Below are 15,461 nucleotides of genomic sequence, written 5' to 3' on the forward strand. Positions count from 1 at the left end.
TTCCCTTGCTGTTCTGTTGCACCCCTTATTGTTTTGCCTCAGTATGTCAGGATCAGATCGGGTTCAATTCCCACACTGTGTCTCCGGTGTTGTCCCTTGTAGGGCTATGGGTCAGTGAGGGGCGTCATGTCTCATAGTAGGGCCAGCCATGTGGTCCTCTCTGTGGACTGTCTGTCAAAGCTGTAAATATTAAAGGCACAGAACACTTCATCTTTCTCCTAAGGAGCAGCTATTGGGTTCAAACTGTTGACTTTGGTATTAGCAGTCGCTGTGACTTTGGTTTTGTTTTGTTTTTTATTTAGGATGCCACTGTTATTTTAGAACCACATAAATTCACATTAAGAACTCACAGGCTGCCCACTGTGCTCAGTGCTTTCCATGCCATATGCAAGAGAGATACATGGGGCACATGATTCAGAAGCCAACACAGTGTCCGCATTTATAGTGATAATCCATTGTTGCCGCTGCTGCTGCTGTTATTATTGATCTTAAAAAGATGTTGTCCCTGCAGCCTACTGTCAGAAGGATTAGCAGGTTTTCATTTATGGAAAAGTTCAAGTATTAGCTTTGTCCCCTCCTTGGACAAACCTCTGAAGCTTCTCTGTCACTGTCCTTTCTCTGACCTCGCAAACATGCATAACAATCTCTTTTCACAGGCTGTTGGAACCCCAGGTGGGAGCTGGGTGGTTAAAGACCAGGAGAGTACCATGCTGTGTTCACGGATGAGATTATCTCAATTATCTCAATTTCTGCCCCTCCACTTCCACCCCATTCCCACAATCCACTGCCATTACCTGTTGTTGAAGGGAAAAGAGGCCCAGACTCCCCTGAGAAAGTGCCCAAAGGCAAGCCATCCTCATCCAGAGAACTGCGCCGTGTATGCTCAAGCCTGGAGACCTCAACTCGATGGCAATGAGTTTCTTATACTCCAATTGCTACTTCATGCAACTCAAATAATAAAACAGTGCTGAAAGCGAGGAGGACTTGAAGCACTTGCTGACGACGGTCAAGGATTGCAGTGCTCAATATGGATTATAACTATTGTGAAGGGTGGGGGAGATTCTCAAAATTGAACCAATAGGTAATATAATAAATAGAGAAAATATTAAAGTTGTCAAGGACTTCATCTTTCATCTTGCTGAGATCCACAATCGGTGCTCAAGGAAGCAGCATCAAAGGAATCAATTGACATATTACATTGGGAAAAATCTTGTGCACCAGACCTCTTTAAACTATTGGAGAGCAAGAATGTCACTTTGAGGACTAAGGTGCATCTGACCAAAGCCGTGGTATTTCAATTGCCTCCTGTGCATGTGACAGTTGGATGTTGAATAAGGAAGAAGGAAGAAAAATTGATGCATTTGAATCTCCTTTATTCCCTGTCCAGCTTTCACGATCTTACAAGGCAACTGAGAATACCAAGGAGTGGCCCAGGCACACCCTAATCCTCCACGGAACATCTTTGGTTTTCAGTACTCAGAGGGGCCCTGCTGGAGTCATGTTTATATGTTGGGCTGCAATCTGCATGGGCATAAGTTCAAAACCACCAGCAGCTCTTCGGGAGAAGGGCTTTTTCTACTCCTGTAAAGTTACAGTCTCGGAACCCCACAAGGGGTCACTGTAACAGTAATACCCTGACTCGGGAATGGCCCTCGTGGAGAACTTGAGAGAGTAAAAAATGCATTAGCCAGCAGCCTGGAGGACCTAGCATTCTGGAAGATCTGGGCCCTGAATGGGCATAGCTTTTGTACTTCATCTGCCCAAGATCGCAGAAGTGAAATAGGTAGGGCACACACAAAGTTGTTAGCAAAGGAGAAAGAGGGTCGTGCGTGGGACGATGGAGTTCCGGAGATGAGGAAATGCCTGGAGGGAGGCAGTATGTTGGGTTTCTTTTCCAAAGGTTAAGATTCCCTATTAGGGTTTTCCTTATATCACTATGAGTCAGCATTAACTAGATGGCAGGGAGCTTGCTTTGGGTTTGGGGGAGGTTTAGTGCAGCAGATGTTTGCTGATGTAAAACGTCATTTGATTTTTTTAATTTTTAACTCCCCACCCCTCCTTTGAACAAGTCCATCAACTGCCTTTTATTTTTAATTTTAACTTCTTGACCTTTTTTTTTTCTTTTATTGGGGGCTCATACAACTTTTTTTTTTTTACATTTTATTAGGGGCTCATACAACTGTTATCCCAATCCATACACACATCAATTGTGTAAAGCATATTTATTGTGATTTGGTTGAGAGTTTATAGAGTAAATTGGTTTTCCATTCAACAAACTACCACCCTCTTCCCACACCATCTCATGTGTACTGTTTTCACTGTCCTCTCTGCCTCTGAGCTTAGTGCCTGAGCAAATGCTGTTACCCTTCTAATAGGGTTGATTGCTCTAAGGAGTGTGTGCCTCCTGGTGTAATTGTTCACTTTACACGACTGTCTACTGTGTAGATAAAAGGGGAGCTACAGTGGAGAGTTCATCAAATACCCCTTAAGTCTGTAGATAGTCCATTTGGAAGGAAATAGCCGTCACAGTGCATCTGAAGACAAAGGAGTCTGTGAGTTGCAAATGGTGGTCACTAATATTGTCGTAACTGCTCTATGTGTCTTGGGGCTCCTGGTCTCCTGGGCCAAAGAATGAACTCATGAACCACAATACAGCAAGCAGAAAGCAGAGTTTATTTGGAAAGGAAAGGAAAGCATTTGACAGCAGGTGGGCACTTGAGTGAGCTACCCCTGAATGAACTGTGTCTAGGGACTTTGGTCAGGTTTGGTGGACAGATACAGGCCTGTTGTGAACGGACCAATCCTGGGACTGGTCCTACTTCTCAGATCCAACCATAAAATCCAGTCATGCTCTCAACCGGGGCTAGCCCAGGGAATAGACAGCGAAGTAAGCTTGCCGTTTTCAGCAACAAGACTTGGGGTTATCTGATGACCTGGGGGTTTAGAATCATCCCCAGGGTCTGATACCTGCAGGCTTGTGATAAGATTGACCAGGGCGGAAAAGATCACCCTTCTAGACATCCTGCCACCCCCATTGCTCTCACCACTGGTCTCCTTCCCTCACTGCCTGTGGGCTCTCTATCTCCTTCCTCACAATATGGTTGCCTATCATAGTAATCATTTGAACTCTTGCCTGTTAACTGTGGATCCACGTATAATGAAATCCTTGGCAACTATATTATTTTCTCCATCTATCATGGTACTGCTCATGGGTCCAGTTGTGAGGATCTTTGTTTCCTTATGACAAGGTGTAATCTAGCATCAAGATGACAGCCATGAAAATCCTATAGAGCAGTTCTACCTTGTTACAGACCATTGCTTTGAGTCAAACTCAATCCAACAGCACACAACAGCACTGGCATTTGGGGGTGATATCTGTAATCTCTACTACGTCTACTGGAATCAATTCACCTGTTTTTGTTTAAATGGATGATTTTTTTTTTACACAAAAGTGTGTATTTAAAGGACCATGGTGGTGCCATGGTTAAGCACAGGCTCACCCACTGATCCTGTGGAGAATAATTCAACAGTTGGCTTCTATAAAGATGGTTGCCTTGGAAACCCCATGAGGGCATTCTATTCTGTCGTGAAGGGTCCTTATAAGTCAGAATCTTCTAAGGGCAATGTTGCTGTTAGGTGTCATCAGATTGTTTCCCATCCATAGCAACCTTAAGCACAACAGAATGAAACATTGCCTGCTCCTGTGCCATCCTCACAATTGTTCCTATTCTTGAGCCCATTGCTGCAGCTACTGTGTAAATCCATCACCTTGAGGTCCTTCCCCTCCTTCGCCACCCTTCTACTTTGCCAAAGATGATGACCTTTTCCAGGGACTGGTCTCTCCTCACAATATGCCCCAAGTATATAGGAGGACGTCTCACCATCCTTGCCTCGAAGGAGCACTCTGGCCGTACTTCTTCCAAAAACAGATCTGTTTATCCTTGGACTGAGGGCGATGAGTTTACATGTATTTGAAAGAGCCACCTTCTCATTAGCACAAATAGAACACTATAATAATCATCTGCCATGGTGAGTTTCATCGAGCCAGCTCCAACCGGTGGCTGTTTGATGTTAAGAGAACAAAGCATTGCCTGGCCCTTTGCCATCTGCATGGTTATTGACTGGAGTCCATTGGTTTGGGCGGTTTTGCTAATCCATCGCATTGAGGGCTTCCTTCATTTGCACTGACCCTCTACTTTGCCAAAATCTATTGGTTGATCTTAGCCAATTAAAAAAAAGAAGGAAGAAAATAAAATGAATGTACAAATGTGCTTTACACAATTGATGTATGTCTGGATTGTGCTTTACACAATTGATAAGAGTGGTATGAGCCCCTAATAAAATGATTTTTAAAAGAAAAGAAAGGAAAACGAGCTGAAATCTCACGATCCTTGCTTCAAAGGAGCCGTCTGGTTATATTCAGTCTAAAATGGATTTGTTCTTTCTTCTGGCAGCTCGCGGCATATTCAATATTCTTTGCCAACACCACAGTTCAGAGTCCTGACGCCATAATGGGTACACTGTTGGGCTGCTAACCACACGGTCTGTGGTTCAAACCCTGTCAGATGCCACGAGGAAGTAAAATGAGGCTGCTTGCTCCTGCAAGTATTTCCAGTCGCAGAAATCCAGAAGAGTTCCACTCCGCCCTATTGGGTCTCTCTGAGTCAGAACCGAGTCGGTGAAAATGGGGTTTGAATGGAATCAAAAACAGCCAGAAGAAATTCATCCGTTTTCCAGAAAACGGAAAAAGAATGTTGAAAGTGTCGTGGACTGCCAAAAGGACAAACGTCTGTTTTGGAAGAAGAGCAGCCAGAGGGCTCCTTAGAGGCAGCGTTGGACAGGTTGTCAGGAGAGACCAGTCCCAGTTCTCTCACCGCCCCCCAGCGCTTGCATCGAGTGTCCCCCGAAGCAGGATCCCACCAGAAACTTGGACACGATTGCTGTTGCTGTGATTTGATTCTTCATTTTCGGGAGCGGGAATCCCCATGGCCAGCTGTCCACCGTGGCCAGCAGTTTCTAGGCAACGAACCGCGAAGTCCCGGTCCATTGTTTGAGCTCACCCTGTCCCAGAACTCTTCTTTATTTGCTTGGCCTGTCATGACAAAAAGATCGCAGCCTGCTCTTGGATGCTGATGTTCCCAAGCCTCCGGCTAGAGCGCCAAGATGGTGCCATTGGCGTCAGAAGCTCACCAAATGCTGCCCGAATCCGAATGGCCATTCTTGGTGGTCATGGACCATTTCTGAAAGACCCAGAATTAAGTTGTATGAGCCCCTAATAAAACGATTTAAAAAAAAGAAGAAGAAGAACTAGAAGGGGAAAAAAAAGACCCGGAATTGGGCACAGCTGAGCAACCAAGAAAGGGTGACATTTGTAGACCTTCTGATAGCCAAGCTGGTGAGTGAGGACTCCCTGCCCACGGACCACGTCCCCGTGTCCCTGCGCCACGGGAGCAGATGGCTGGGCCTCTGTGGACAACTTCAGGAGTGCGCTGACGTGGAGTCAGAGCAACGAGCAGAAGGTGAGGAGGTTCTGGCGACAATCTGGCTTATCGATGGCCTTTTGTGACACAGCTGCTAATAATGACCTGCTCGTCCATCTACAGGGCTCTCTTGGCTTGCTAGAAAGAGGGATGATCTTTTACGATTGGTTCACATTAGCTGGAAAAGACACTACAAACCTCTTCGCTGCTGCTGACTGCATGTGACATCTCAAGTGGGTTTAAGTCTCATCTCATCCGTCTGATTGGGAATCTGTGTTACAAGAATAAAGAGAACCAAGACAGGGTGCCCGATCTGGACGACCCCCCCGCGGATCCTGGACCACTGTGGCCTCCATGCCAAGCCCTTTCTGACCCAGTGGGTGGTGAATGTACTGGAAACCTCAGAGAGGACCACAGCTGGAACCAGAATCTGATCTGATTGTAGACATGAAGGAGCGGGGCCCGGCCAATGCGTCCACCGTCCCAGAGATGGGCTTCGAGGCTGAAATGTAGGGTGCGAAGCTCATCCTGAAGACCCAGCCAGCCGTGAGCCGTCCAGATGTCTGAAGTTTTAGAATGTGTTTCATTGATTCTTTGTGTCCTGCACTTCATGAAATTCCAAGTGTGTGACGATTTATAAGTACAAATTCAAGAACATGGCATCTCTTAGAAAACACAGTTAAATGCCTAGAAGCCTTTGCGTATAAATAGACAAGTATTCGGTTGATTCTCTGCTTTGGAAACCTAGCTGTCTGTCCGCCGTAGTCCCTGTGGACGCAGTGTGCATGAAGTCATAGATTGTACTGCTGCGGCAGCAGAGAATAAAGTCTTCCCTTGGAGGACCACCCTTGTTGGGCAAAAAAGAGAGTTACGGTCTTAGCACCATATATTTAGTGCCTCAATGCTCCCCCTTGCATTAATATGTCAGGTTTAAACTGATAAGCCAGGACCTGCCCTTGTAAGAAATGATACAGGAAAAGTTTCCCCTAGCACCAACCCCCATGGTCAGTGTAAATAGAACTCAGTCAATTAAGAAATCGACCTGTACAAAGCAACAACTCTTGGACTGCAGCTCATAGTTGGGCTATATGATAAACACTTATCAACCATTGCTCAAATTCTATATCACTGGATAAATTACTGTGTTATCAATGCAATCAACTTTTACCCCAGGTTGATGATTGACAGTGGTTTTCTTTTTTGTTCCTTTGGGGGTTGGTTTGTTTGTTGTTGTTCTTGTTGGTTTTTGTTTCTGTCATAATAAAACCACCAATGTAAACCAGAGTAGTTCATAACTCATGGACAAGCAGATGAATTCTCGGCTCCCACATAATTCTAGCTCCAATCCAAGAGCAGTTGGCTGATAACATGGGCCTCCTGCTCCATACCTGCCTTTATGAAGCCCTCACCAAAGATCAGGGTGCTACAGCAAAGTGTAATGAAGAAAGCTGATGGTGCCCAGCTATCAATTGGAATAGTGTCTGGGGTCTTAAAGGCTTGTGTTCAAACAAGCAGCCATCTAAGTAAGGCTTCAACTAAGCCCACACGAAAGACACACACCAGCCTGTGTGAGCCAAAGATGTAAATAACAAAATCCAAATATGATGAAGGGAAACGTATCAGAGCTTCGATTGTGAATTCCCGATTTGTAGAAGGCTATGGAAAGCAATGGGAGCCCAAAATCCATGTGCAGAATATCTAGTCTGAGTAAGCCTATGGCAGATGCCCTCTGGCCACAGACAAGGGACTCAAATAGCTTTACTATCAGACAGAGGTTATTGCAAACTTGATTATGGTGGATCAAAACATGGTATGGTCAATTGACCTTCCTCTTGACCCAATGCGAATATGCTCTAGGCTCAAATATTTCTTGCTTGTTCCATGACAGCAATTTTCTCTCTGGCTTTTTACAAATTAATGGTGGTCTTTTCTTTCTTACTCTCTATTTTTCTCTTTATAATATTATTACTTTCTTCTTGATGTTCTGTTTAGTTTTTAATTGTTTCTGTTAGGCTTCCCAGTCTGTGAAGCACAGAAGGCGTGGCTGCACAGAGGCGATAAGTAGTGCTTATTGGGGGCAAGGGGGCGGATGGGGAGGAGGAGGGAATTTAGGGAGTGAACAATGAATGGGGAAGCAGGGGGGGAGCATCAGAACTGATTGTGATGACGTATATACAACTCTTTTTTAAAGTGATTTATCATGAGGGAGGGGGTAGGGATGAGAAGCCGATACCAAGGGCTCAAGTAGAAACGAAATGTTTTGAAAATGATGGCAACAAATGTACAAATGCGCTTGACACAATGGATGGATAGATGGATTGTGATCAGTTGTATGAGCCCCCAATAAAATGATTTTTTAAAGTGACTTCATATGGAAGTGTATGATATATGAATACTAGATCAAGAAAACTACTGAAAAACAATAAAGAAGAAACTAAACTAGGCCAAATGACCAATAGTTGCCATGGGTGAAGGAGAAAGAATTGTTGATTAGTTTATCTTAATGGTGGTTGTACAACATGCAGAGTATCGTCAATAGCACTGGGTTATACAGGTAGAAGTTGTTGAATTAGAGAATGTTTTTGTGTATATTTTTGCCACAATTTTAAAAAATTACATGGAGAAAAAATGTTACAGTCTTGGAAACATACAGGGCAGTTCTATCCTACCCTGAGGGCTGAAGGAGTCAGCGTCCATCAATGGCAGTACGTTTGAGGGGGATAAGAGGTGGCATAAGAGGTGGCATAGAGGTTTGAGGCGGCATAAGAGGTTTGCAGTTGGCTGCCAGCCTAGAAGTTATTGATACGAACCCTCCCTGCAATAGCAAGGAAGAAGAAGCTGTGTCCTTTAATGTGTGTCCATGGAGATGGCAGTCAAGGAAACCCTGGGGGTCACCGTGAGTCAAGGTCAACAAGTTCACAGTCAACAACAGCAGCCAAGGAGGGAATCGTTTCAGGTTTCCATTTTGGATATGGTCACAGTCGATTCCCAATTCCAACTCCTTCAGGAACGCGCACAACCTGAAGCAAGTTGCTCAGTCCCCTATGAGCCTTCATCTCTCCTCAGCAAAGTGGAGCAGACACGTCCCTGCTTAGTGTGATAGTTAGAAAAGTTTGTGTCAACTTGAAGATGTCTAAAAGTGTACAGGTGGAGTCCAACCTGTCAATCAGGTCAAATCCTGCCGCTGTCTCCTTGAGTGTGTAGGGGTGGAGGAGGCCCTAGGACCCTCCCCCTCTCTCTGGACCTACCCCTGCATGTTTTCTGACCCTGTGTGCTGCCAGAGCCCTGCCATGTTTCCACTGACCTTGGATCCGCCTGTACCCACCAGCCTGTGGTCTTCCTGCATCCTGCATCATCAATGTGGCTGCATGAGTCTGAAGAGGGACTCATGGACTAGTCTCTGACTTATGGGCGTGAGTTTGACTGTGTGGGGATGCTTTCTTGATAGTATATGACTTCTAGATATAAAGCTCTCTCTTATACAAAGGTGAGTGTCACAGGATTTGCTTCTCTAGCCAACCTGGTCTACTCCACTGGGGAACACCTGGAGTTAGCACAGGTACAGTGTCAGGCGCAAGGATCAACATTCAGTCAGCTGTCAGTCTCTTCCTCTCTCCGCTTGTTTTGCTTTAGCATCATTCCTGGGGAGCCCAAAATCTGCTCATTGTTTGTTTGTTTGTTTGTTTGTTTGTTGAACTGTTTCCCTTCCAAATACTACGAAGGAAAGGGGGGGGGAAAGACCCCGCTGTGAATTTCCATAATTCAAGTTTTGTTTTCAGGACTTGATTACAGAAAATCGTGTATGTGGTCGGCCTGGAAGGACAAGGAGGCGGCTCAGAGCAGAAGGCAGAAGGACTTCAGACTTCACAAAAGCAAACCTAATCATCAGCCCCTTTTTATCATTAGCATGCTGACTTGAAGCTCCAACTCCCCTACAGATTTTTGGGATGAGTTAGCGACAACATGAATCGAGAGAATGTGGTGAATTTTGCGCATAGATTTAAATTTGGGGGCTCCTGGTTGATTTTGCATGTAAAATTGGGGAGGTGGAGGGAGGTACCAATACACAAAGGAAAAAGAAAACAAGGAAACACTGCCCCCTGCTGTCTGAATGGAAAATGGTTGCATAGCTATCAACTATTTCCATAATCAAATTGAAATATTTAACCCTTAAATTTTTGCAAAGGATTCACTATGCACAGATATTTGAGCTCTGTGGAATGGATTAATTATGATGCTGCGTTCAAAGACTATATATTGTTATTATTCCTTAGCTTTTATATTATCTTTTTTTTTTGAACCAAGAAACCCATTCACTATTTTAAAAGTTCACATGGCTCCAACATTCAAATGAGAATTATGCATGAGAAGTCTCTTTCCTCATTTCTGCCTTCCTCAACTCATCCCCAAGTATTTGTCTTTGTTTTTTCATTTAGAATTTCTCAGATGTATGGTGTAATACAAATAAATATAACTATCAACTCCTCTCTTCCCACCCCCACCCCCTTTTTCATAAAATAGCTACTCAGCAGTGTTTAAAAGCCTCTTTACTCACTCAACAACATATCGTATGGATTTTTCCATTGCAGGACACAGTAAACTTCCTGTTCTCTCTTCAATGAGCATTTTTTTTGGAGGGGGGTGGGGTGCAGGAGAGGACACATTCCTACATTTGTTGTTCAAATGATTGCAAAATGTGGATGACTACCTACCCCCCACCCCAACCAAAAAAATGTAGAAAGAACCTTCTATGGTCCAAATACTCCACAAATACTGCCCATGACCTTTTTTAATAAACATGTCTCCTGCCTGTATGTTTATTCTGGTATATCTGATTGATTAGACTTTATTGCCTGAGCACCAACTGTGTTTGGGCAGCAGAATCGAGCTTTGACGTCACTGAACCTTAGAAGCTGGTATTTGGAATTAAATTAAAAGAGTTTAATGCCATTGCGATTTCTATTAAAAAAGAAAAAACAGGCTGAAGGAAAAGGCCTATGGCTTCGGCTGAAATGTTCTTGTAAAGGGCAAAACGGAAATACAAACACAACTGCCTTTTTGCTGCCTGGAGACAGCGGGTATCAGCACATCTTGAAAATGGCAGCGCTGCCAGCTCGTGATAGAAGCCAGGGTTGGCTTAAGGCGTTTGGAAAAGTTCGAAAATGATGTCTCCCAGTGCAGACAGCAAGCCACCATGATTTTCAAGAGCAAAGAAAGACCCAATTACCCACAGCAAACATTGGCTGTACCTTTAAATTACACCCGTCAGGAAAAAACGTTTGATCTTCTGTAGCTAGCTTTCACAGGAAATGTGCCCTTGGACCAACAGTGCCATTCATGCCATTCACTGGCAGGGAGCTTACCAGCTTCCCTCTGCCACCCTGCATCCTGAGATGTGTCCATAGGAGACTCAACAGTGCTTGCCCACATCCTCTTGAGTCACCTCAAAGCTTGCCCACAACTTCTGTGTGCAGCTCCTCTGTACCCTTGCACATCTTCCCACCTCAAGGCATGGTGAAATCTGGGCCAAAGTAGAAGACGCCAGGGGCAATTAGCCCCTACATTCTGTTGAATCACCTTTGATAGTTGAACAAGCCTTTCTACCCCCCATCTGAAGAGCTCCCCCTAGCTTTGTCTTCTAAACCTCCTTTGCAGTAAAATCAGCCTTCATCCTCTCATCTGATGAGATTAACCCAGTTACCTCTGAGAAGCCCTTGTTGGAAACTTTGCTTGGGGAATGTTTCCCCAGGTGAGACAGTTCCTGAGGTCTCACCTGAAGCAGATAGATACCTTGAAAGGCATTCCTGAACATCACTAGGACCTACCAGCACCACCCATTTTTGCTTTGAGCCCTAAAACTAGATTCAAATCTCCATGAGCCCCAAGAGTGTGACAAAGTCATACTCATAAAGTTGGACGTTCATAGCCAAACTCCATCATCAAAGGCAGCGGTACTGTGATTTCTAGCTCCAGCAGGGCCTGGATGCACACGTGACATAAAGAAGTCATCCTTGGGTGAAGGAGGAAGAGTTGTTGCTCAGGAGGCATCGAATTTATGTGAATGGTGGTAGAATAATATGGGAAAAGATATCAATAATGAGTATACAACACAAAGAGTATAATCAATGGCCCTGAATTATACATGTAGAAGTTGTAGTATTGAAAAATGTTTTGTGGTGTGTGTGTTTACCCCAATTTAAAAATAATTTCACTAAAGATTTTTTTAGAAAAAGAAGAAGTGGCCCCAATGCCCTTAGTGCCCATTCCTATCACATTAGCTTCCCTCTCCCAGTCTGCACCTATGGCTGAATGGAGAGTTCCTTATAATCAGTTGACAGAGGAAAAGACAACTTATGTCTGCTTTACAGATGGCTCTACATGCTCTGAAGAAACCACTTGAAAGTTGCTGGGTCCTCCTGAAGGACAGAGATGAAGGGAAATTCTCCCAATGGGCAGAACTTGGAGCAGTGCACCTTGTTGTTCACTTAGTTTGGAAGGAGATATGGCCAGATGTGTGATCATATACTGATTCATAGGCTATGTCCAACAGTTTGGCTGGATGATCAGAGACTTGGAAGAAAAATTGGTGAAAGAAAGGATTAGAAAATGGACGCTAAGAAGAATTGGGGAAGAGGTGTGTGGATAGACATCTCGAAATGAAGACATCTTTGAAGAAGTGAAGATATTTGTGTCTCGGGTGAAAGTTCACTAAAGACTGGCTCACCATGGGGAGGATGCTAATAATCAAGTGACTAGAATGGCACTTCTATGGATACCAGTCAGTCTTTTATTCCAGACACTCCTGCCATTGCTCAGTGGATTCATGAACCAAGTGGCTGTGGTGGTAGGCATGGAGATTGTGAATGGATTAGCAACATGGACTTCCACTCACCAAGGCCAAATCATCTAAGGACACTGCTGAGTGCCCAATCTGCCATCACAAGGGACTGATACTGTCTACCCATCATGACACCATTCTTTGGTGCAATCAGCCAGCAACCTAGTGGCAGGTTGATTACATTGGACCTTTTCCATTATGGATAGGACAGCATTTTGCTCTTAGTAAAATAGACATCTACTGCTGCTATAGATTTGCCTTCCCTGTATACAGGGCTTTTGCCAAAACTACCATTTGTGGGCTTACAGAATGCCTTGTCCCCCAGAATGATATTCCACACAGCATTGCCTCCGATCAAGAAACATTTCACAGCAAATGAAGTATGACAATGGGTCTAGCGCATATAATTCACTACTGGACTTATTATGCTCCCCATCACCTTGAAGCAACTAAATAGAATGATGTAAGGTTCTTTTAAAGACTCACTTATAGCACCAACTAAGTGAAAATTCTTTTTATGCTTGGAGCAATGTTTTCCAGGAGGCTGTGTATGATTTTAATCAGCCTCGTATAGCTAGTGCTGCTTCTCTCCTAGTCAGAATTCCTGGGTCCAGAAATCAGGGGCTATAAATGGCACCTCATTATTACACCTAGTGTTTCACTTACTAAATGTTTATTTCCTGTCCCCAAGACCCTGTTCTCTGAAGCCTGGAAGTCAGAAGTCTTAGTTCCAAAGGGAGGGATGCTCCCACTAGGAGACACAACACTAATTTCATTGAACTAAGCCTTAAGGATGCCACCTGGGCATTTGGGGTCTTCGTGCTTCTGAATCATCTGGCCCAGAAGGGGGTGACCATATTAGCTAGTGTGACAGTTCCTGATTACCAAGAAGAAACTGGGTTGATATTACATAACAAATCTGTCTCAGGAGTACAGTCCGAGGGCCGCTTAGAAGAGAACACGGTGAGACTTTGCCTTGTACTTTGGACATGTGATCCGCAGAGACCTGTCCCTGGAAACAGCAGCATGCTGGTAAAGTAGGCAATCCGAAGAGAGGAAGCCCTCGGCAAGATGGATTGGCACAGAGGCTGCAGCCATGGGCTCCAGCAGAACCACCGTGAGGCTGGTGCAGGACGGAGCAGTGTTTGGCTCTGTTGACAGAGGGTCGCTGTGAATTAGAACCAACTCCACAGCACCGCACAGCAACAGCATCGCATCATGGAGGTAAAGAGGCGTGTCTGGAAGAGGGGGGTGGGGGGGCTTCAGAAAGTTCATGGAAAAAACGGAGTTGCTAGAGGATGAAATTTGTACAGGAACTTTTTGAAACCCCCTCATATGTTTACACAGGCACTTCAGAGAGGCATCACAAAAGAGGAAGGCCCTCAACGAGATGGATTGACACAGCGGCTGCAACAAAAAAGTGTGAAGATGGTAAGATGAGGCAGTGTGCCCTTCCGGCATGCATTGGGTCGCTGTGGGCCAGAACCGACTTGATGGTACCTAACAACAACAACAACATTTCACTGATTTTATTCCTCAGAGATCCCAGACAGACACAGTCTGTGTTAGGCCAGGTGGCCTACAGAAGAAATAAATGCAGTGACACTCATATATGTCTTAGAAAGAGCTTTCTCTCAAGAAGGAATTATATATCAACAAGGCCTCCCGGCCGAGACCAACTCAAGTCCCTAAGTCCATGCTGGTCGATAAGACTCTCTTCAGATTCCAGGAGGCACGTGCCAGTGACTCAGAATGATGAATCGAGGAAGCAGGAAGATCACAGGCCAGTGGATCCACAGTTGGTGGAAACATGGCAGGGTGCCAGCAGCTCTGTGTCGAGTGGCCCACATGGGACCACCCTCGGAAACAGGCAGAGTTCTAGCAAGCAAGAAGGTGAGAGGGCAAAAGGAGGGATCGGCTATGGCCATACTGTATATCTCTAATCTATAAGCTTATGACATTAAAAAAAAAATCCTCATTGCCATCGAGTCAGGGCTGACTCATAGTTACCCCTGTGGGTTTCTGAGATGGTAACTGGTTGACGGGAGTTGAAAGCCCTGTCTTTCTCCCGAGGAGTGACTGGTGATTTCACACTGCCATCCAGGTGGATCGCAGCCCAACTTGTAACCACTATGCCACCAGGGCTCCAATGATGACATCAAGGAGGTGTATCGGGCTGAGACTTGATTGACAGGTTTGACTCTCCCCATGGCCAGGAGTCTCATTGACATCATCCCTAATTACCATACCACCTTAACTAGGTGTAGTCTCATATGCATAATAAGGAAACACCCCTTCCGAACAGGGTTGTGTCCAAGTCCTAGACATTAGGCTACCAATATATATTTGGCACACAAGAAAACTCGTAGGAGCCACTGAGGTCCCTGGGTGGTTCAAACTGCTCAACTACTACAGTTCGCTCAAACCCACCCCGTACCTCCACAGAAGGCAGGCCCCATGGGAATTCCAGCCAAGATAACCCTACAAAGGGTTCCACTCTGAAATGGACTCTACAGCAATAGGCTTTGGAAAGGGGGAGAACACCAGGGGAAAGATCAACGTGGGAGGGAGTCAGCCCCCTTCCTCAAGGTGCCTCACAGAGTCCTAATCATCACGCTGGCTATGCAAAGCAAACTGGATATGCAAAGCCACCTGGATATGCAATGCAAGCTGGATATGCAACCCCTTCCCAGGACCTCACTGAAGGACAGAGATAAAGGAAACCCTCCCAATGGGGCAGAACTTTGAGCAATGCGCCCAGTGTTGTTTGGTTTGGCTGTTTCACTTCTTAGGGGCACATTTCTCCCTTATCTTCCTCCCACAGGGCAGCTGGTGGGTTCAAACTCCTGGCCCTGAAGTTAGTAGATCAAGTCGTAATCCACTAAGCCACCAGGAGACTTGTCCAGCTTGTGAGAAATGGGGACTAAAATTGCCCACGGTCTATGCACCCTGGTACACAGAGCGTCCTCAAGGACAGATCCCCTACCCCGTGCCTGTCCACCTTTACGCCCTGCCCCCGTCTCCTCACAACCATCATGGACGCATCGTTCAGGATCCAGCACCAAGACAAGAAACTTACCCTAACTGAGTTGACAAGGAGAATATAGGAAATGGTTTCTTTGACAAGAAGTATATATTTGTTT

General features: G+C 45.1%; 1 pseudogene; it reads left to right on the forward strand.

Annotated features, from left to right (window-relative positions):
* Positions 1-6,047, forward strand: part of LOC123521015 — a 31,134-nt pseudogene extending 25,087 nt beyond the window's left edge.
* The last annotated feature ends 9,414 nt before the right edge of the window (positions 6,048-15,461 follow it).

This window comes from Echinops telfairi, unplaced genomic scaffold (assembly GCF_000313985.2).
Source record: "Echinops telfairi isolate 266 unplaced genomic scaffold, ASM31398v2 ScPeMD7_7468;HRSCAF=8506_2, whole genome shotgun sequence".
Classification (NCBI taxonomy): domain Eukaryota; kingdom Metazoa; phylum Chordata; class Mammalia; order Afrosoricida; family Tenrecidae; genus Echinops; species Echinops telfairi.